The sequence below is a fragment of the Dermacentor silvarum genome, chromosome 5 (genome assembly GCF_013339745.2).
Source record: "Dermacentor silvarum isolate Dsil-2018 chromosome 5, BIME_Dsil_1.4, whole genome shotgun sequence".
NCBI lineage: Eukaryota > Metazoa > Arthropoda > Arachnida > Ixodida > Ixodidae > Dermacentor > Dermacentor silvarum.
This window is the reverse complement of record NC_051158.1, coordinates 135,290,856-135,314,455: the sequence shown is the minus strand read 5'-3', so window position 1 is coordinate 135,314,455 and position 23,600 is coordinate 135,290,856. Positions and strand designations below refer to the sequence as shown.

Here is a 23,600-nt window from a genome sequence, read left to right as displayed (position 1 = left end):
TTGCGGTAATGCTCAGGACTGTGTAGGGTGCAGCGACACCGTGCGTGAGCAGGACGTCACTAAAAGGCGCCACGTAGTAGGCGCCATTCGGAACAGCTAGCGAACATGGCAATTCGACGTACGTCACGGTTTTAGATTTAGGCGAACAAAGTCGCTGCAGTGTAAGCGAGACGAAGGAAATTGGTCACTGGGTTCACAGAGGCGAGGCAGTTCAAGGCGTAGTACACCGGTGAAGCAATCAATGAAAGCGGAAATGGTAGAAAGAAAATCACTGCCAAGTATAAGGCCCTGCGGGCATTGCGCGAGGACCGTAAATATAGCAGCCTCCTGGTGACGAGCAACGGTAACTTGAGCTGTGCACATCCCAACAACAGCGACCGTCGCACCGTCAGCGACACGTACGACTCGGGTCGTGAGGGTTGTAAGGATCTTCTTCTTGCGACGACGAAAACTGGCGCTCATGACGGAGATGTGCGCCCCAGTATCAACCAAAGCTCGGACAGGGGCGCCGTCCACGTGGACTTTAAGAATGTTCCGATAGGCACGTAAGGACAAGAGAGGATTTTGGATCAAGGTTGACAGAGCAGCTTCACCTCCAGAGGCTGCGCAGGCTATTTTTAAGCGACGGCTAAGGACAGCGAAGGGGAACGGCGGCGAGTCGGCGAACGAGATGGACGGTGATGCGTCAGCAGCGAATGGGAGTAGCGGGTACCTTCCTCGGGGACATTGGGTGCAGAGGATTTGGTGCATGGTGGACAGGGGTTTGGATGTACGGAAGGGACCAGAGTTAGTGGGAAATGGGCTCGAGGGCTGAGAGGGCCACTGGCTGCGGCAATAGCGAGCAATGTGTCCAGTTTGGCCGCGCGGAAACAGATAGGCTTCTCCATCCGCTGTTCTCCATTCCGACGGATTTCTAGATCGATGAAGCGCGTGCGGTCGGCAGCGAGGGCTGTCCGCGGAGACTTGGTCGGCGTCTGGAGTGTTCATGACGCAGACGGTAGAGAAGAAGTCAAGGTTCGCAAATTGCTGGCGAACAACGGCCTCGATCAACGAGACAGCCGGTGTGGAGGTGATGATGATCGTTGGAGTTTAGTGGGGCAAGGGCCAGGTATGACCAAAGAGCGCCATGCCAGTTTTAGTGAGTTCGTAGTGGAGTGATGAATTCTGACAAGTACATGAGACGTCGCTGTAAAGGGGCCTGATAATAGTCGCTGTAAAGTGCGTAAAATCTACATGTAAAAAGCCAAAGATAGGTAAAATTATGACTATGACTATTATGATGTACTATGAAAGTGAAAAATGCATTGAGAAAGAATGATACGATATACAAAATATTTCAGATGAAGTAATTGGCAAGAAGCACTACTGCCTAAACAGAGCCCTTGAAACACAAGGACCTGGTCGCATGTGCTATAAATAACTATCACAGCGGCATCCTCTGGAGAGAGGATGCGCTACGAACTTATTGAGCAAATAACATGTAGCACAACATCGTTCACGAAAGCGAGGACTGATTTGGTGTTAAAAAGCGGTTTTTGACCAATAAACATAATGGGATGGAGAGGGATATGATAGCGCTATGCTACGGGGAAATTTTTCCTTCTCTCTGTTTCGGCTTCCCGACACTGCAGGAGGACATGGAGGACGGTCAGCCTCTCACCACATATGCCACAGATTGGTGGTTCATCGGCACTCAGCAAAAAACTGTGGGTGCCATATGTGTGTCCTATTCTGAGCTGACACAATAGGACATCAGTTCGCCGTGTTTTCGTTGCGGAGGGCCAGAAACCTATCTGTGGCTTTATCAAGGGGAGCTTATTACTTCTTTCAGCGTCCCACAAACTTGCCAGTAGCTTCGCAGTTTCTTTCACTGGAAAGGCTTCAAATCTGTTGCAGGAATAGCAGCTGTAGGGTTAATAGCCTGCGATGTAACTGATGTGGCCATTTGGTCTACTCGAACGTTACCCTCAATACATCTATGGCCAGGAACCCAGCGTACTTTCACATGTCTACCATATGAATAAATATTGCACAAGTATGCTCAATTAGAACAGGGTTTTTGTGTTTTCTTAAGGAAATTAGTGCTTTTACGACACTTAAGGAGCCTCTAATATTATTGCCTTGTGTTTTCTAAATTTATTAATGTGCTTAACCGCAGACAGTGCTCCATAGGCTTCTGCAGTAAGGATACTTGTATGGCTGTCCAAAACGTCTGATTCAGAGAAAGTTGGACCGACAGCCGCGTAAGATACGCCAGCATGTGATTTTGACGCGTCGGTGTAGAATTCAGAGCAAGAGTACTTCTATTGGAGTTCACAGAGATGAATTGCGATTTCGAACTCCGGAGCGTGCTTTCTGACCTCTACAAAGAATACGGTAACAGCCTACCTGCAGGCATTAGGCGATGCTCTAGAAGTGGAACATTCATTTCTTCGCTCAGTTCTCTCACACGCAGTGAGAAAGGCCGTCTGACAGAGGGTCGATTACGAGAAAGTGTTGCACACGTCAAATCATTAACGGTTATAGAACACGGACGTTCCTGATTAGAGTGTACTTTGAGAAAACAGGTGAAACTGATGTATGATCTCTAGAGACAGGGTGACCATTCATTTGATTCTACGTATAAGCTTTCAATAAGGCTTGTTCTGAAAGCGCCGGTGGCCAGGCGGATACCCAGATCGTGAGCAGGATCTAGCATCTTTAGCGCGCTTGGGACGGCAGAGTGGTATACTACAGCACCATAATTTAGTCGAGATCGAATGAGACTCTTGTAAAGGTTCAATAAATACTTCCTGTCACTACCCCATGTAGTGTGAGATAGTATCTTCATAAGGGTCATTGTTTTTAGGCATTTCGCTTTGAGATATCTTATGTGGGGAATGAAAGTAAGCTTACGGTCAAGTATGATGCTTAAAAACTTGTGTTCTTTGTTCACAGGTATTTGCTGTCCATACAGTTCTACACAAGGATCTGGAATCAGAACTCTTTCTTGTAAAAAGAACACAATAACTTTTGTGCGAGTTCCTTTTGAATCCATTTCCGTCCGCTATTTGGACACTTTGTTCAAGCACTGTTGCACTTCTCTTGCACACTGTAAGGTTGCAGGATTGAAACCTATTGGTATGTCGTCTACGTAGACGGAATAAAAAATAGCTGGTGGTAATAAAGCACGAAGCGTGTTCACCTTCACAATAAGCAGTGTGCAGCTGAGCACACCTCCTTGGGGTACACCAGTTTCCTGTATAAATTGACGCGACAATACATCGCCGATTTTCCCGCGGAAGGTACGATTAGACATATAGCTTTCTATTATGTTTAGCATATTTCCACAGATGCCCATTCCCTACAAGTCTCGCAAAATTCCGTAGCGCCAAGTTGTGTCGTACGCCTTTTGCGTATTGAGGAATATCGACAAGAAAAACTGTTTATGTACAAATGCGTCACGGATATTTAATTCAGTGCGCACAAGATGATCAGTTGTGGACCACACTTCTCTAAAGCCACACTCATAGGGATCAAGCATTTTGTTCAGTTCAAGAACATGTATGAGTTGTCGATGAATCATTTTTTCAAAAGCTTACAAAGGCAACTTGTGAGAGCTATCGGACGATAACTTGCCGCCGAGGAAGGGTCTTTACCTTGCTTCAATACAGGGACAACAATCGCTTCTTTTCATGAAGATGGGAGGTATTCGGCAGCCCAGATAGAGTGGAAAAGTCCCAGAAGTGTCATCTGTGTGTCAGTGTGTAGGTTTTTAATCATGTCATACATGATTCTGTCAGCTCCCGGTGCAGAGCTACTGCATACGCTCAAGGCAACTCTCAACTAGCCAATAATACAAGGACTATTGTATTGCTCATTCGGTTAGCATTTACGATCCAGTGACTTAAGTTGAGCTACTTGTTTATATTTAGGGATGATTTTGAGTAATGCATTGAGCTTGATGCATACTGAAAGTGTTCGCCTAGAGCGTTGGCCTGGTCTTCCAAGGTATTCCCTTGGTCGTCAACTAAAGGCAATCGGTGGATTTTCTGCCCCTTTAGCTTTTTTAGGCCATTCCATACTTTGGGCTCTGGAGTGTTATGTTATGCCAGAGAGAAAATTCTCCCAGCTAGCCCTCCTTGTCTGTCGCCGCGTATGCCTTCCCTGTGATTTTACCAGTGTAATTTCGATAAGACTTTCCGAAGTCGGAGAGCGACGCAGTACTCCCCACGCTTTGTTTTGTTTCTTTCGTGCCAATCTGCACTCCTCATTCCACCAGGGGACCTGTCTTTTACATGAGAAACCTTTTGTTTGTGGAATGGATTTTTGAGCTGCATCGAGTAGAAAACCAGTAAAATAGCTACTGCGTCATCAATACTAAAATCGTGGATAAAATCTTGTGTTAAGTAGGTTGACTCTTTAAAACCTTTCCAGTCAGGTGATGTTATCTTGCAATAGGGGGCATGGGGTGGACTGTCATGTTCTTGTATTAATAAAGAATTACAGGGAAGTGGTCGCTGCCAACTGGGTTCTTGACAACATTCCACTCTATGTAAGGAAGGAAGCTCGCAGTGCCAATTGCTAAATCTATAGAAGAGTATGAATTATTGTGGATATTGTAATATAGGTGGGCCCTTTTTTATTAAAGAGGCACACACCAGATTATTACCACAAAGTTTTCAATGAGTCGACCCTGGCATTACACCGGGAGTCTCCCCACAAAATACTGTGAGCGTTAAAATTGCCAGTCATAATATAGGGCTCCGGGAGCTGGTCAGTCAGCTTGTAGAAATCTGTTTTGCAAAGTTGGTAATGAGGCGGTATGTAAATGCAACAGATTTTTGTTAATTTGGTAAAGAGAATTGCTGGCACAGACACCGCCTCAAGGGGTGTCTGAAGAGAAAGGTTCTGGCAAGCAACATACTTGTCTACAATTATTGCTACTCCACAGGACGGGGTAACAGCGTCGTCACGGTCCTTCGGGAAGATTCCGTACTGTCTGAGGAAGTTTGTTTGTGGGTGTTTTGAATGTATTTCCTGTACACGCAGCACTTTTGGCCTATATTTATGGATTGGTTCTGTGATATCGTCGAGATTATGGAGAAGTCCTCTCACATTCCATTGTAGGATTTGTGTGTCCATTTGGATGTTGTTTTATGCTGTGTGTTCAAAAAGGCAATGTTAGATCACGGACCTTTTCCAGGCGCCGTGACACGAGATTTTTCTTCTTTACAGCGGTCGATAGAATCGCACCGCTCCTTGGGCGCTGGCTGCGCCCTCACGCATGTTGTTGTCCATGTCCTCTTGCGAGCGGTGTACACGCGCTCTTGCGAGTGCTGTGTTTGCTTTGAAAGCCCCGCCTCAAAAAACGAGACCTTGGAGCCCACCAGCCCGGAGGTTGATAGACCCTTCTTGGATGGCGGAGCAGCACTGGCTGCACCCGCCGAGAGGGCGGATGGCGTCACCGCCGGTTCACTATACGCGTGTGCCAGACAGCTACCGGAGGCCGTTGTGGCGCTGCCCCCTGACGCGCCAATTCGGCAAAGCTGGTTTTCGGCAGGTACGATACCCGCCTGCGTGCCTCCATGAAAAATATATTTTCATTTACTTTAATTGTCACTATTTTCTTTTCTTTTTTCCAGGAAGCGCACGACCGCGAGTATGCGGCGTGCTCCCCATCACAGTTGACACAATGTAGAGAGCTTTCACAAGACTCAGACGAGTGTTCATGAGCACTGCATTTCGCACACCTCTGGCGACCTCGGCAGTTTTGGGAACTATGGCCGAACCGCTGGCATTTGAAACATCGAAGAGGATTTGGCACGTATGGCCTAACACGAAGCTTGATGTACCCGGGCTCGATGGACTCGGGCAGAACACTTGAGTTGAAAGTATCAGATGCTTGTTCTGGATTTCTTTACCGTCACGCCTCATCTTAGTTCGCTTAACGTTGGTGACATTCTGATCACTGAAGCCCTCCAGAGTTCAGCCTCAGTCAGCCCCAACAGATCATCATCTGAGACTACGCCACGGGTGGTATTCATGGTACTGTGTGTAGTTACTGTTACTTGGGTCTCTCTAAATGATACTAGCTTGGGCAGCTTTTCATTTTGTTTATTGTCTCGGAGCTCCAAGAGGAGATCAGCGCTCGCCATTCTCCATGCTTTATAACCTGTACCAAAAACTTCAGACCGAGACATTGAAACTAGGAATGGTCAAACTGTTCGCATTGGTTTGTTTGTTTTTTTCTGAGTGAATCACATGGAATCGGGGGAACGTTTCTCTCTAGCGACCAAAAACTGGAAGACTTCATCGGTGCGCCCTCTTCTCTGAGGGCGATCAGGGAGTGGGGGGAAGGAACTAGCCACAGGTAAATGTGAAGTTTTCGGCAGCAACGCCAGCCACCCACCGTAGAGTCCTAAAAGGGGACGCTGCAGGGCCTGTAAACAGAGGTCCCGCAGACGCCAGCTGTACGCTGCCACTATAACTGTATATGAAATAACCTAGTTTGGCTACTCACACAGGGTTAAGTCTCGCTGCCAAGGAGATCGGAAGTAATATAGAAGAGAGGAGGAGACAGGAAATATTGAAGGTGAGAGAGAAAGACGAAGGTTGGAGAGGAGGATAAGAAAAGGCAACTACCGATATCTCCCTGATGGGTCAGTCCGGGAGTGCCATCTACGTGAAGCTGAAGCCAAAGGGGTGTGTTGCCTTCGCCGAGGGGCCGTAAAGGTCCTAACGCCCGGCATCGGCTCAACCCCCAGGATCCCCCTTTCCCCGGACACGGCTAAGCCGCGGACAGTTAGACGCGGGAGGGTCCAACCCTCATGTGCTCAGGTACGTGGTGTCGCAACATAACAAATGCCTGCGGACGCAGACGCCCCTGCGGGGACCGGCCTGGAGGTCTCTGATACCGTAGGTTTATAAGAAGTCGGATATGCGGCCTCGAGTTTTCGGCGGACGACGCATGTCACGTCGTCTGATGTGGATGGCTGACAAGGAATTGCCGCGCTGGACGACGTTGCAGTGGTATTCGGTAGACGCTCGAACTGAGGCGAGATGCGCCGACATTTCGCTTGCTCGAGACGATGGCACTCTTTCATGACACTGTCAACGGTGGTCACGTTGGTCACGTTGGTGAAGACGAGCAGATAGAACGTGTCGTCTGCGATACTTCAAAATATGGCCCACCTTGTCAGCCTCGGACATCTTGTGGTCAGCTTGTAGACACAAGGCCGGCACGTCCTGTGTGTACGACAAGTACATTTCAGTGGACGTCTGGATACGTTGTTTCTTGGCGGCAAGTTGTCGACCAAACGGGTTGCCGAAAAGGTCACGGAGCTGTTGCTTGAATGTGTCTCAGCTGGGGAGATCGTCCTCGTGGCTCCGAAACCAGACGCGAGGGGTTCCGCCGAGATAAGATATGACGTTGGTCAGCATTATAGTTGGATCCCCGCCATTCTGTTTACTGACACGCTCACATACTGAGCCACTCATCCATGTCAATGCTGCTTGCCCCGGAAAAGGTCCCGGGATGGCGGGGCTATTAGAGGACGATCAACTGGGTAGTAGTCGCAGGCGTAGCTGGCAGCAACGTGTCATCGCCTGGAGGAATGGCGGTAGATTCGAGGTGGCGTCCGCTTCGAAGCTCCGTCGTAAGAAGAAATACCCAGCACCTCCATCAAATAAATGTTACGTGGAAGCACAGCAGCCAAACTATTTACAACGTGTATCTACAAGGGGTAGCAAGAACTGGCCAACGTGGAAGCCAGCTGACAGCAAACAAGGCACGTCGTCGTCCTCAGATCAACCAGAGGCAGCCTATGCGTCCGTCCCACTACATCGAGGTATCAACATCATCTTTGAATAGTAGATAGCAATATTGCTTCCCATTCCTTCCTAATGTTTGTTCACAATATCACTCAGTGTAACATCTGGTACGCTCAAGTTTTATTTGTAATTTCCAATGGCGACGTCCAAAATGCAGATACAGGGCACCATACACTTGAATGTCATCTTTTGGAGCTGAGACTGGGTTGCCTGCGCTTTTTTAACCGCCAGCGGTCCGTGAGTTCCGCGGCGCGGGTTTTGAGTCGCCTCGAGAGATAGCGCCACGCTGCGTGCTGCCTCCTTCAGGCGCTTTACATCTACCTGGGCAGTGCGCTCTGTCTCCCTGGCGTCTTTCTATGCCTTTCGCGCCGCCTTCAGCCGGTTTTATTCTGCTAGCTGGGCAGCGTCTATATGGACTAGTGTAGAGGATGACGTGCTGCGGTATGGTGTGGTGTGCCGTTGCGAACATGCACTACGCCTATCTTAAGATTGTGGCTAGTATCATCCTCCACCCATCTGCTTTGCCGGTAGCCATTTCATGCTTGCATCTACTCTCGATAACAGGAGAGACAGCAGTTTTTATAGTTTTTTTTTTACGCAGAGGCTAGATCACGAGTAAGCCGGATTATCTCCTTTGCGGTTGACGCAATCTGGGGGAGATTTATAGCTGTCGAAAGGGTGATCAATTTCACTACACTTCGTGCAAGTTGCTTTACCTTTGTATGAGTGTGATGCAGGTCCAATCAGCCTTGAAGCAGTGGTTCGAGTTCTGGATATATGGTTTTATTTTCACGTACCTGCATCAAGTGAGCCAGGCAGTAGGTTGGTGCCAACGGCAAGTAGAACGTGTCCCGTGTGGATTTCTTGGTCACTTGGTCGCATGACGCTTTTTCGTATTTGGCGAGATTTTGTTCTTCGAGGAGATCATCATTGTAGTTAACGAAATCTTCATGCATTACGCCCCTGCTAGTGTTCACGGAGTGACGCGCTGAAATATAGACTTTAAGATCACCAATACTCGTTACATAGGCTAGCTTTTGGACTTCGTCTGTGTCTGTCAGCTCTAGGAGGTCTCCATTCAACATTTGTGAGGCTTTGTATGCTGGTCTTCTTTTATCTGCGTAACATAAGAAGCCAACAAACAATGACACCAGGGAAAGCACAGGGGAAATTACTTACTAATTGAAATAAAGAAATGATAAATTAATGAAAATGAATGAAAAAGCAACTGGCCGCAGGTGGGGAAAGAACCGACGTCTTCGCATTACGTGTGCGATGCTCTCACCATTGCGCTACGCTATGGTATTTATGTCTCTCAACTAGAACTAACTCTGGGAGTGTTAGCAAGCGCCGCCACTCACAAACCTAGGCGGCGGATGTGGAACATCCTTTCAGCCGCAGCCGTCATGAGTGCGTGATTTTTTTGGGTGAAGGCAACTGGTCAGTAAACCCACATATGCTACCTGAAGGCATCAATGGTGCCGGATTCGAGGCCTCGTTATGTAATGAACGAGAAGAAAGGCAACCGAGGCGCCCGATTTTTATTAATCATATCATAAGAAGCCAACAAACCATGACACCAAGGAAAACATATAGTAAATTACTTGTACTTTCTAATTCAATTAAATAAATGATAAATTAATGAAAATGAAATGGATGAAAACAACTGGCCGCCGGTGGGGAACGAACCGACGTCTTCGCATTACGCGTGCGATGCTCTCACCATTGAGCTACCGTAGCGCCGTTTTCCATTCCACTTTCTGGGGTATTTATGTCTTACAACTAGAACTAACCCTGGGAGTGTTAGCAAGCGCCAGCACTCACAAATATAGTCGGCGAATGTGGAACATCCTTTCTGCCGGAAGCGTCACGAGTACGTGATCTTTTTGGGTGAAGGCAACTGGTAAATACACCCACGCCTGCTCCCTGAAGGCATCAATATTGCCGGATTCGAGCCCTCGGTATGTAATGAACGAGAAGAAAGGGAGCCGAAGGGCCCGACTTTTATTATGGTAACATGTGTTGGTTTATTGACCAGTTGCCTTCACCCAAAAAGATCACACACTCGTGACGCCTGCGGCTGAAAGGATGTTCCACATCCGCCGCCTAGGTTTGTGAGTGGTGGCGCTGGCTAACACTCCCAGAGTTAGTTCTAGTTGTTAAAAACATGAATACCCCAGAAAGTGGATGGGAAAGCGGCGCCGTGGAAGCTTAACGGTGAGAGCATCGAACACGTAATGCGAAGACGTGGGTTCGTTCCCCACCTGCGGACTGTTGTTCTTTCATCCATTTTCAATTTCCTTAATTTATCATTTCTTGAATTCAATTAGTAAGTAATTTCCCCTATGTTTTTCTTGGTGTCATTGTTTGTTGGTTTCTTATGATATGATTAATAAAAATCGCCCCCCTCGGTTCCCTTATCTGCGTAAGGCATATCGCCACCAATAAGGGGTTTGCGTTCTGTCCTGCATGTTTCCTTCGCTGCGCATTACATAATATTTAGCAAGTGACTCCGTATTGCTGCAAGCAGGGAACTAGAGATGTTTCATAGCAGCAACTCGTTTTCATAGGCCGATCAAAAAAGGCAAAGTGTGGGAACCCAAAGATCATTACAAATGTGTGGAGGCAAATAAGAGCATGGACCAACGTCCATCGACCAATTTCCTGAAAACAATTCCCTGAAGATCGCATTACGCAAGCCCATAATAAATACCGCAAAAGTAGAAATATCACCTACGATCACGTATATTACGTGCTATCATGTACTATCATGTAATACGTACTATCACGTATTTCACGTATATCGGAAATATCACGTACTTGCCCCTGGTTTGGTCTACAACAACTAAGTACAATATAATGAAAACTTGTTAGTTTTTTTTTGTTGGAAAAGAAAGCAGTGAGTGCAATAACTATTCTAGTTTCGACGCTCGCACTGAGCCTCTCTTTGCTTCTCTTGGAACCAAAAAGTTGCATGATGTTAACAGCGGAGCTGTTTAAGCCGGCTGTTATTCCGTTAGTCATCCACACACACACAAAAATGTGGATCGGGGCAGTAGCAGAAACGGTTCAAGCGCAGTGGCACATACCCCTGTGAACTACCGAAACTGAGCCTGGCTAAGTCTAGCTAAGCATAGTTGGGATTACTTAAGCTTAGTCAGTCATCGATAGCCAATCAATAGCTAATTGATAATTGATCAATAATCAATAAATTCCGGGAAATGCTATGGATGACTTGGTAGTGCTTAGCCTAGCACAAAAACCAGGAATAGCTAGGTGCCCATCAGCGCCGCTGTCTCTTTAGCATTGCGCCACCAGTGCAAGCTACGTGGGCCAATTTTTTTCAATTATTTGCTCCTAAACAGGCTGTGAAAGGGAAACTCAGGCTATCTCGAGACATTAGCTTGTCGCGTGGAACGCTATATCACATACAACACACGTCACCAAGAAATCTAGCACATTTCCGCCTCACGAACGCAATACGGTGACCAAACGATGCTTTGCAGATTGGCATTTCTCCTAAACAGGCAACACTTTTCATTATTTTAATACCATGCACTTTCGTTTTGCTTTTATTTCGATATGATGTAATTGCCTTGTGTGCGTGTTTATTAGATGCGAAGCATCTTATGGTCGGGGCTATGTCACTCCCTCCCTCCATCAATCCATCCATCCGCCGTGCGGCGTCCACACCCATACTGCGCATGCGCATCTTCCTTCCCCTCCTCTCTTACCTCCTCCCCCTCCTCTCCTCACCGGATTGCGCAAAGAATGGCAACACCTGCGGCTCCGCGCGCGATAACGGAAAACAGCTTAGGTTAGAGGCGCGACGGTATACGCACCCCAGAGGCACCGGCAACAGTCACCAACGCCGAGCGCGTTCGGGGCGAACGCGGGCCAAACCCCGATGGCGACGACAACAGTTCTGCGCGTTGCTGGTGCTGCTGCATGTCCAAGTTTATACAGCTGATAAAACTACCTTGGGTCGACCCCAAGGCTGCTTCGCATACTACTCAGGGTTCCCCTACGGGAAGATGGTGTAATTTTTTCCCCTTATAACACGTACTTTCTTTCCACTGTGTAGTTATTGTGCAAATGCTGCAATCGTTAATGTTACCAATGTGAAATTTTTTAGGGGGTACAGACCCCGTCAAGCCTACTTTGTGCTTTTTGTCTGTGCTCCAGGCAACTGTACTTTTTATGCACTGTTGTCGAAAAAAAAAAAAACGTTTAGCCTTGCACTCGGCTTCACAACTCTTGAAACAGCGAAGCTGGGCGATCTTATCCCAGCATTTTCCGAAAGTGCGCGCGAACTTTTCGTCTTATGGCTCATGATGATAATTTGTTTTCGCGCGTCTCGGACTTACAGCCGTCACTGCGCTGCATAGTGCAGCTTGCAACACCGACACCGCGTTGCAATGCCGACAACTCGTTGCAGCAGATCCGCTCCGTGTATGTGTTTCTCTCTCTCTCTCGCTCTAATAGCGCGCAAAACCTCTTCACCTCGAAGAGCACGAGCGTACGAACGCACCAGCTATGGACGAAGACGACGACGCTCGAACGCAATCATATGGTTCGCATAAATGCATATTGCGCAAGCGTACTCTTAGACGCCACTATGGCGACTGCACAAAGCGTCGATGTGGGAAATGAGGGCGTCTGGCCGGCGGTCTCGGCCGGCAGGAAAATTGTGCCGTTTAAAAGGTCCCTGTGCGTAGGAACAATTAATGTACGTGGATTACAGACTAAAAGAAGGCAAAATCAGCTGTATCGTATTGCGATAGAACAAGAATGAGATATAATCGCAGTGCAGGAAACGAAAGTTCAAGGCGAGAACCAGACCGACGGCATGTTACGCCCGTTCTCGGCGCATTATAATGTGTGCGTCAGTCATGCGGTGGGGACGTCAGGAGGGTGTGTATTATTTGTGCGTAGTTGCTTAGGGATTGTTATACAGTCTGTTATAAGCTGTCCATCAGGCAGCTTTGTAGTTTGTGACTTCGTTTTTGCTGGCAATGAATGGTGCGTGGTTTGTATGCTCCAACTGACGTTGCACAGTGTCTAGATTTTTTATGCCGCACTAGTGAGTATTGTAATACTGATATTATACTCATCCTTATCGGCGATTTTAATTGTGTGTGCTCAGCACGAGACAAAACGAGTACTACGCCGCATCGTGATCGAGACTAGGACGATAAGATTGAGATTGGATATCACCAACGACTTCGCTCTTGAAGATGTGGGAGAATGCATTGTCACGTAGTAGTGACAGTGATGAGAACAGTCGTAAAACTGTGAATGGCGTAACGGACTTTATTGGGCGAACCTGTGCCCACAAAAGCAAGGTGCACTCGAAGTACAACGATAGCGGCGAACACAGTCGGCGATCGTCGAAATCTGATCTGCGGCGAAACGCGTCGACTTTTCTACATGAGTCATCGAAGGTTCCAGATTAATCCCTGCTGCCCGCGTGTCTTCCAGAAAGTTCTAGACAATCCGCGTCGCTCATACAATCAGATTACATGAGCGTCGGTGACCACAGACGACGGAACGTTCGAGAAGCTTCTGATGCAGGCGCGACCTGCGCCGAGCGATAACGTTTAACATTTGTTAGCCGGTGGAAAGTGACCACCGGTGAAATATAAACATGTATACGTGTCAGTATTACCAGTGGGCATAATGTCCAATTCACGCATTTTCAAGGTTCTAGTCACGCACGCTTAGATTGTACATATGTGTCGTTGGATATTGTGCCTCTGTGCAAGGATTATTTCGTAATCCCTCTCTCCTTCGCTGACCATTGCCTCGTGATGTTTAGCATTTGCAGCAAAAAAAGAAAGGGCAAATTTAACTGGGATATTTCATGGAAAAAATAATAAACTACTTGATGACGATGTTTTCAAAACATTAGTACATGAGGGCATACAAGAACTGTGCCGTGACAATAACTCAGAAGTTGGGCCGAAATGGGAAACATTTAAACAAAAAATTAAAACGATAGCTGTAGAAAGAAACAGCATACTTAAACATGAAGAACGTATTCATGAGAGACTGTTACGTTCGAACTTGCAAACTCTGGCAAAGAAGAGGGTCTAACACCTGGAACTTTTAAGGGAGATATCCTTGTGGTGAAAAAAAAATTGGAGTTGTTAGACATGGAAAGATTTCGGGGTGCAATTATAAGAGCGAAAGCAGAGAAAACAGTAAAGGCCGAAAGGCCTACAAAGCGTGCACTAGGGACGGAAAAAAGTTACGCGCAACGTAATATAATTGCAGAAATATTGGCGGTGCCTTGACAAGTGCGAAAGACGAGATGGAGAAAGCCTTTGACGAGTATTATAGTGCTCTGCTTTCTTTAGGTACGGTAGATAGCGACCACTTCAAAAGTGAATTTTTGTCTTTCATGCCACAATTAGATGACGAAACAAAGGATCAATTGGAACTGTCAATCTCGGTAGGAGAGGTAGAGAAAGCAATCGAAGACATAAATCCCGGGAAGTCCCCTGGCCCTGACGGCCTAAGTGCGGCTTTTTATATTATTGCGATAGCAATTATATGGACACTCCAAAGCACATTTCTGCCGTCGGCGTCGCCGTCGCCGTTGCCGTCGCCGTCGCCGTCGCCGTCGCCGTGAGGTTCCGTATGACGTCAATGGAGATGAAATCGTCGCCGCGCGCCGCCGAACGCTGTATGTGCGAGTGAAAGGGCGCGAGGGACGCGCGCTTTCACGGGGAGTGAACGCACGGCGGAGAACAAACGCGCGTTCTGTGCCGTGCTCCCTTAAGGGCTGCAGAAGTAGGCGTCTCTTTCTTCCTTTACAATCACCATATATGAAGAGCAAACGCGCCTTCTTCTGACGCACGAAAGGCCGTGGGGGGGGGGGGGGGGGCAGGGAAGGGAGACGACGTTTAGCTGCGGCACCAAGTGCCTATTTATATCAGAGGCTCCGGCAACAGTCACCAACGCCGCACGCATTTTGTGCGAACGCGGGCAAAACGCCGACGGCGTCGACAACAGTGCGGTGTGTTGCCGGTGCTGCTGCATGTCCAAGTTTGTACAGCGGATAAAACTACTATCCTTACTTCGTATAGCTCTCTACTAAGTTGCTATCGCAATTGATGCTTCGCCTTTCGGGTGAAACTGCGACAACTTTTTATAAGACCTTCAAGCGAGAAATATCTCCAATATTGGGGCGCTTATTCAATGAGGCCTTTGAGTTTAAATCTCTGCCTCCATCATTTCTCACTTCCCATACCATTTTTATTCCTAAAACCAACGATTCTATCAAACTTCGGAAGGTATCACCCTGTCGTCCTATCAGTCTGACAAATGTAGATTATAAAATTTTTATGAAAATAGTGGCTAGAAGGTTGCAAAGCGTAATAAAACAAATAGTGGGCCGCCCGCATCAAACATGTGGAATAAAGGGCAGAAGCATCTTTACCAACATTCACACAGCGAGGTGTGTATTAGAGTGTTGCGACATCATCAAGGGTGCAGAGTCACGATGCTCCAGATCGATCTTGAGAAGGTCTTTGACCGCGTGCTACATGACTTTCTTATACCTGTCTTAGGACAAGCAAATGTTGGTACAGTAATAACAGAAGCTGTTCGTATGGCGTACAGTGGTTGTAATACTAGGCTCGTTGTTAACAAAGAAGTTGGAAATCTCATCCAAGGGCGGCGCTCAGTTCGCCAAGGATGTCCTATTTCCCCTCTCCTTTTTTGCATGTTTATTGAAAGCTTTTGCCTTTATAAAAAGCTCTTGCCTATTAATGCTTTTGTCTATGAAAGCTTTTGCCTATTATAAACCGCTGTATAATTAGTGGTTATACTTAGAAAATGCCAGCAAACTTGGAAGTAGAAAAAATCGAGAAGAAGACATAGACAAAGTGACAGGAAGGTGGCTGGACTAACAACTCAACTTCATACATGAAAACGACGTCCCCCAAGTCCGCACTGAACATGCGCAAAGCAAAACATAACATAAATACGGTCATCATCTTATCTATACACGTCTACACTGATCAAGAAATAAAAACTCTTTCTTGGTAAGGAACACAGATGGCGCGCTTACACACTTCTCGGGCCCTAGTTTATAGATTTGATAGGCTTCAATCAACTCTCTTTCCTGCTGAGTCTTAGCCTTCCCCAAGATTGAAACTTCACTGAAGATGGGATTACAACCACTCTCCTTACAATGTAGCGGATGATTACCTCCTGTACCTGTAGGTATCAGATTCGCATGCTCACGCATCCGATCATTCACACAGCGACCGGTTTGTCCTATGTAATCTCTACCACATTTCAGGGGAATACTGTACATTACACATGTGTCGCACGTGCGGTGCTTCGCGACATGCTTGGTATTGCACGTACTCTTTCGCGAACTGTGCTGCGAGACCTTCATGCACAGTTTTGAAAGCTTACAAGGCGCGGAACAAACCAATCTGACGTCGTCTCTTGCCGCAACCTTTTTCAATCTGTGTGAAATGCCATGTACATACGGCATAACCACCAAGTTCTTTTTTATTTTGTCTCGTACTTCGCGATCCCCTTTGTTTTTCATTTTCAAACGCTTGTGCACAGATTCAGCCACTGCAGTGATCAAAGTCCTTGGATAGCCTGCCACTAACAGTCTCATCTCTGGCTGGGAGGCACTGTCCTGCATTAAATGCGTACAACTCTTTTCCACCGCATTCGACAAGCACAAAAAGGCTATGCCACGCTTGATCAGTTTAGAGTGAGCGGATTGATACGGTAGCAACGTCTTTTTAGTTCTAGGACTATAAGCCCAGCAAATGTGACCTTGAGTATGAAAGGTTAGAGTCAAATCTAAAAACCTGATGGAATTTTCTTGTGGTGCTTCGTGGGTGAAGCTAAGATGTCGAGAGCAATGCTGAAAAACTGATAGGATGCTTCAAATGATGTCAGTGAGACAACCACTTCGTCCGATATTTAAGAGAACGAGGAAATCATCAACATACCTAAAAATACGAGCAACACGGTAATCGGTAATGGCATCAGAAAGAGACTTGTCAAATTTCGCTAAGAAAATACCGCACAGTACCGGCGCAACACTTGACCCAATACATATGCCATTCTGTAAAAACACCTTGCCATCGAATTTAACAAAAGTTGCCGACAAGTAAAAAGATAAAAGTTCCATAAAACTCTCATTCGAGAGGCCGCAACAACTTTGAAAAGAAGTCTCCCCCTGGCATTCAATAGCTTCCGCACTGCCACAAACAGTTCTTCAAGGGGAATAGAATATTAGAGTTCTTCAATGTCCACAGAAAAGGCCGTGTTCGCTGTTAGCACTCCCGATCTCAAGGCGTCGATCACTACGTTTGAACTGTCAATGCCGAAAGGGTCCTCAGTAGCAAGTGTATTCAAGGAACGTTGCAAGAACCTTCCAACAGGTTTCTGCCACGAGCCTTCTTCTGTCACTATGGTTCGCATAGGGCAGACAGGCTTGTGCGTTTTCACTGTGAAAAATGCGGAAAGCACATCAGCGTTGCTCTTCTTAACAGTCTTTTCCAACAACCACAGGTTAAGCCTCTTTAGAAGTTCCAAAGCCCTTTTTTTCACTTTTTCTGGTTTTACGCAAACTACCTTGAAGTTTTTGTTCAAAGCTTCTTTGGCTTTCTTACTCTACGGAGTATTCGGGAGGATAACAAACCCGCCTTCCTTATCAGACTGTAGGATTACAAGGTCATTATCAACGCAGAAACGTACAACAGGCCGCATGAGCTTTTCCGAGGGACCACGAGATGTTCCTGGATTCCGAAGTTGTTCAATACCTTCTGATAGGCACCTTTCCTTCTCCTCGGAAGGCGCTTTTCGTGATATCTCCCGGACAGTGGCTAGAAGCTGGTGACCACGCAAACTCGGTGCCAAGGCGAACTTGGGTCCCTTGACCAGCAGGTCGTGCACTCCAGCTAGAACCGAAGCGTCGTCGAGGTAGACCACCCGTCCGGTATTCGGGCTTACCTTGCTCCGCTTCGGAACATGACGAACCACGTCACGCCAAAAGGCTTCATCCTTGTTGCGTCAACACATCCAGCTCGGTGGATGTGTTGACGCAATAGAGCTGGTCCCAAACTGCAATCGTGACCTTGAAGGCACGTCAACCTGAACTAATCTTGCCAGTGCCTGACTTGTCTCCATGTCTCCGAAATTAGAATCTTCGAAATCCTCTTCCAATGTCCCTCCGAAGGCGGAAGTGTTCCGAATAGCGCGATGACATCACCAGGGGGAACACCGTTCTTGATGCACTTGGAAAGGTACCGTGCCTTGATCGTGTAGTAAACTATGCCGTCCACACACACGTTAGTACGGATTGTAGAAGGAAACCGATCTAGGAAAGAGCCCAAGGAACAAGAAAATGCGTTCATCAGGTTCTTAGATTTGACTCTAAAATCTATCAGGTTTTTCAAATATCTAATTCTAAATTCCATCAGCTTTTTAGATTTGACTCTAACCTTTCATACTCAAGGTCACATTTGCTGGGCTTATAGTCCTAGAACTAAAAAGACGTTGCTACCGTATCAATCCGCTCACTCGAAACTGATCAAGCGTGGCATAGCCTTTTTGTGCTTGTCGAATGCGGTGGAAAAGAGTTGTACGCACTTAATGCAAGACAGTGCCTCCCAGCAAGAGAGGAGACTGTTAGTGGCAGGCTAGCCAAGGACTTTGATCACTGCAGTGGCTGAATCTGTGCACAAGCGTTCGAAAATGAAAAACAGAGGGGATCGCGAAGTACGAGACAAAATAAAAAAGAACTTGGTGGTTATGCCGTATGTACATGGCATTTCACACAGATTGAAAAAGGTTGCGGCAAGAAACGACGTCATATTGGTTTGTTCCTCGCCTTGTAAGCTTTCAAAACTGTGCATGAAGGTCTCGCAGCACAGTTCGCGAAAGAGTACGTGCAATACCAAGCATGTCGCGAAGCACCGCACGTGCGACACATGTGTAGTGTACAGTATTCCCCTGAAATGTGGTAGAGATTACATAGGACAAACCGGTCGCTGTGTGAATGATCGGATGCGTGAGCATGCGAATCTGATACCTACAGGCACAGGAGGTAATCTTCCGCTACATTGTAAGGAGTGCGGTTGTAATCCCGTCTTCAGTGAAGTTTCAATCTTGGGGAAGGCTAACACTCAGCAGGAAAGACAGTTCATTGAAGCCTATCAAATCTATAAACTAGGGCCCGAGAAGTGTGTAAGCGCGCCATCTGTGTTCCTTACCAAGAAAGAGTGTTTATTTCTTGATCAGTGTAGACGTGAATAGATAGGATGATGACCGTATTTATGTTATATTGTGCCTTGCGCATGTTCAGTGCGGACTTGGGGGACGTCGTTTTCATGTATGAAGTTCAGTTGTTAGTCCAGCCACCTTCCTGTCACTTTGTCTATGTCTTCTTCTCGACTTTTTCTACTTCCAAGTTTGCTGGCATTCTCCAAGTATAACCATGTACCAACTAGCCCAACAAGCCACTCTCATAATTAGTGGCTTCAGGCTACCTGCATCTGAAGTACGCGTTCTGGCCTAAGCAGACGATATAGGTGTTTTTTGTTCAAATCTCGAAAGTTTAGCGGAGGTTATTGCCATTGTAAAACGCTTTTGTGAAGTAAGCGGCACTTCAGTCAATTAGGGAAAATGTCTTGGTTTTTGGCAGGGCGATTAGGACCTCACGCCACAGTTTTTCCTAAATGTGCAGTGGGTTACGACCCCGGTCAAGTATTTAGGCGCAACCTTAGAACATTACACCGACTGTGATCCTTATTGGCGGAGACAGACAGAAGAAATCCGAGAAAAGGCCGAGAAATGGAAGGACAGAGATTTATCTATCTTTTCTCGTGCTACGGTTTGCGATTTGTTTTTCATTAGTAAATTGTGGTACATGTTGCAAGTTCTCTACTGTTCTCGACCGAATGTCCAAAGACTTCATCGACTTTTTGCTGTGTTTATATGGGGATCGACATGGGAACTAACAAGTCGGGCGAACCTTTTTTGGTGGGTTCGTGATGGGGGCTTAAGTTTATCACATTTATTTCTGAAACAGCTTGTGAATCCTTTTTGTACCTTAGAGATGATCAGGATCCTTTCCTGCACACAGCTTGCCAAGTACGACTGGTCAGTGCTTTGCCCAAGTTTGTCATCTCTTCCAATAAAATGGAAGGTCGACTACAGGGTTACCTTAAAGAGATTGAGTCGTGCCGCTTCCTGGAGGCCTGTTTCTCGATTGAATATGTAAGTGCAGTGTGCCGTAAAAAATTGTATAATGATTTATGAGATATTGTTCTCCCAATTCCATTGTACCGGACTCATTCCTCTGGAGGAAGATGGCGGAAAGTGCTGAAACGTGTAAAAAGCATGCCTGTACGTCCTGGGGAGAAAACTTTCTTTAAACTACATGCAGGCATTTTGCCAGTTAAGACGGCTTTCTGATAAGGGATTCTTCGTTCCGTGGGGTGACCACTGTTTCTTGTGCCGCAAACCTGAAACGATTGAACACGTGTTCCTCGAATGCTATGATGCCTGTTCGCCAAGCAGACGTTGATGCTCGCCCTGCTATGGAGTACTTTCGCGAGCCTCATTTCATTTCTCGAAATGAAAAAAGTGAAAAAGTGTGTACCCGATTGGGTGCCCCGTATGCAATGCTTGCTACATATGAAACAGATGTAAAATTATGAATTTTTCATTACGTGGTTGACTTTATACCAGTTCAAAAAAAGCTGTATAGCCTAGTGGTTACAACACTCGCCTTGGGACACGGGTATGAATCCAACCTCGCCACGAAAGTTTATTTTCTTTTATTTTTTTCATAGTGTCTTGATACACACCACGATCCAGGAATTACGGCTGACTTCCACAGGTTCGCTGTTAAAACCTTCGACTTTGAATATTACTGTGACCCGCAGATTGCAAGGAAAGAGAAAAGGCAAAATCTTCGCAAGACCAGTAGGCCAAAGCCCTGCACGCTCAATCTAAAGAGAAATTTCAAAAAGAAAGATTTTAACCATTTTCTTCGTCGATTTTATTATAGTTGGAGCGTAGCGCCCCCAAATAAGTTTTTTTCCGTGGGGGGCCGTGTTTGTTTGAAGGAAAGGTAACTTGCCTTCCAATCATCCGTATTTCTTGTAACCTGCAGGAAAAGAAAATTGAGTCGCAATAATGATTCCTGAGAATTCAGAAGCAGTAGGAAATTCATAGCACAAATGAACGAATGCAGATAAATATCTATCAAAGGCTACGAAAGCTGTGACCCATTGATAAATATTGTAGGGCAAAACTTTTTGCTAGAGTGTAGGTAAGAGTGAATATGTCAAGGGACAGGTGGCGGTAAAGCTCTTATTGTTGTGCGGTGTCAGCACAACCGATGCCGTGGCATTTGCGGCATGATTGTCCTGTGAATGACAGCATGGCGCTTTATCAGAAGCTAGTGATGCCAATTAAAACAGTGTCTGTAGAAATTTACCTAGTAAGAAGTTAGAAAGGCCGCTTAACTAATTTTGAAATGTAGTAGCGCTCGCATGAAGAAAATGTTATCATATTGCAGCGTTATGTCTCTCTGAGGGCGAAAGTTACGAAGGCGAGTTTTGGTGACTCAAGACGTCAAACAATGTGTTTTGTATCGCTTGAAGTTAACGCATTGGCGTGCGTATTGTTTTATTTGACATGACCCGGTGGTTCACCGGCTACAGCGTTATACTGCTGAGCAGGTTTGATATCCTTCGGCGGTGGCTATATGCCGATGGAGGCGGAAGGCAAAAGCGCTCGAGTTCCGTGCACGTTCAATGATCTCAGGTGGTCAAAGTTGATCCCGAGCGCTCCATTTATGCTTCCCTCTAAAGCGACTGCACAGTTTCCGGAGGAAGAACACAATGATTTTATTTTTTTTATTTGTTTTGATAAATAAAAAGGTAGAAAAGCTGTTTACCGACAAAAATCTAAAGCAGGAGACACAGAGTGATATCCAACATTCTACAGGATGCGACATGAGATCGAAAGCCGGGTGAACGACCAACTCCCTTGATATTGACGTACGTAGAACGTCTAAAGCGATCATACGAGGTCTGTTAGAAAAGTATCCGACCTTATTTTTTATCACTAAATGCGGAAGAGGGGGGCATCAGCCCTTTTTCTGCACATTCCATTACGATCGAAGATTTGGCCATGAAGAGAGTTGTGACGAAATTCGTACCGAAGTTGCTCAAGGTGGAGCAAAAGCAACTTCGTGTTGAAGTCTCACAGGAAACGCTCGATTCCATAAACAGTGACCCCGACTTCATGAACACCATAATCACTGGTGACGAGTCTTAGGTGCACGGGTACGATCCGGAAACCAAATCCCAGTCGTCACAGTGGAAGCATTCCACCTCACCAAGACCAAAGAAGGCCCGCCAAGTGCGCAGCAACGTCAAAGTGATGCTGACTGCTTTCTTTGACTCCCGCGGTGTGGTGCACCCCGAGTACGCACCACAGGGTCAATCACCAAAGAGTGCTACAGGGATCTTCTCCGTCGCCTACGTGTGCGGCGCAAGAGACCGGAGTTGTGGTCAACAGGAAATTGGCGCATCCATCACGACAATGCTCCTGCACATTCCTCGCACTTGATTCAGACTTCTTTGGCGAAAAACCATACTCCCGTAGTTCAACAGGCTCCTTACTTTCCTGATATGGCCCCCTGCGACTTCTGGCGGTTTCCCAAAATCAAGAGGCCATTGAAAGGAGCGCGGTTTCAGACAAGAGAGGACATTATGGCTGCAACGACAGCTGAGCTAACTCCATTCCGAAAGAGGCCTTTTCGGAATGCTTCTAACAATGGCAGCACCGCTGGGAGAAGTGTGTGGAGTCCCAAGGAGACTGCTTTGAGGGTGATTAGGTTTCCAACGCTCCAGTTATGCCAGTTTTTTTTTCTTCGGCCAAAGGTCGGATACTTTTCTAACAGACCTCGTATGTCCCCAGCCCTTGACAAACCCCTGCCGCAGAGATTTCGCGCCGGTTCTTTCGCTGAGTCGACAACACCTGCAGCCTATGCGCTCGCCTAAATTGCCACTCACAGTGGCAAAAACTTGGCAAACTTGTTTCCTATAGGAAATAGTAACCAATTTCACTTATTTAAGAGCGGTATTAATGTACAAAGGAGCTAGGCTTACCGGCTCATTAAGGACACAAACGTTACCTGGGTCAGTACTAATTTCTTTCCCTGCCTTTCTTTTACATTTATATTTATACAAATGCACAACCCATTACTACTGCTATCGCGTGCCATACTAAAGTGATTGTCACTCGAGTGAACATCCTGTTATTGGCATTGGTAGTGTAGGCAGGAGTATCGTTTAAGACGTTTGTTTTGTACTCGTTGACGCTGATATGAAGGAGCATACATGTGGGGTCGCTGGTCCTGTACAAGCTCGCCACCCGCTCGCACGCCCAGAATCATTGTATGCAGCAACTCAAACCGCCACACGTTGCGCGACAGGTTATGCGGAAAAGCCGACTGTATGTTTCGTGTTTAAGGCGTATAGTCCTGATGTCTACATTTTGAGTGATTTGTGTCATGAAAAAAAAAGAGAAAAAGATTGATAAGGCCTTATTGTTGTAATGTTCTGCATGTCGTGGGTGATAACAAGATGTAAATAAAGCAATTTTTATGTAAAAAGGAAATCCTAAATCAAGGGTATGTAGAGGCCATTATTGTTAAGCAAGATTGTGCAATAAAGCGTCAGAGTAGTGCTCCCAAGCACAAAATAAAATACAGCCGAATTTACCAA

General features: G+C 46.4%; 1 long non-coding RNA gene across 1 annotated transcript in view; it reads right to left on the bottom strand.

Moving 5' to 3' along the window:
* Positions 1-23,600, bottom strand: part of LOC125946019 (uncharacterized) — a 34,393-nt gene that overhangs the window by 10,498 nt on the left and 295 nt on the right. The gene's annotated exons all lie outside the window — the stretch shown is intronic.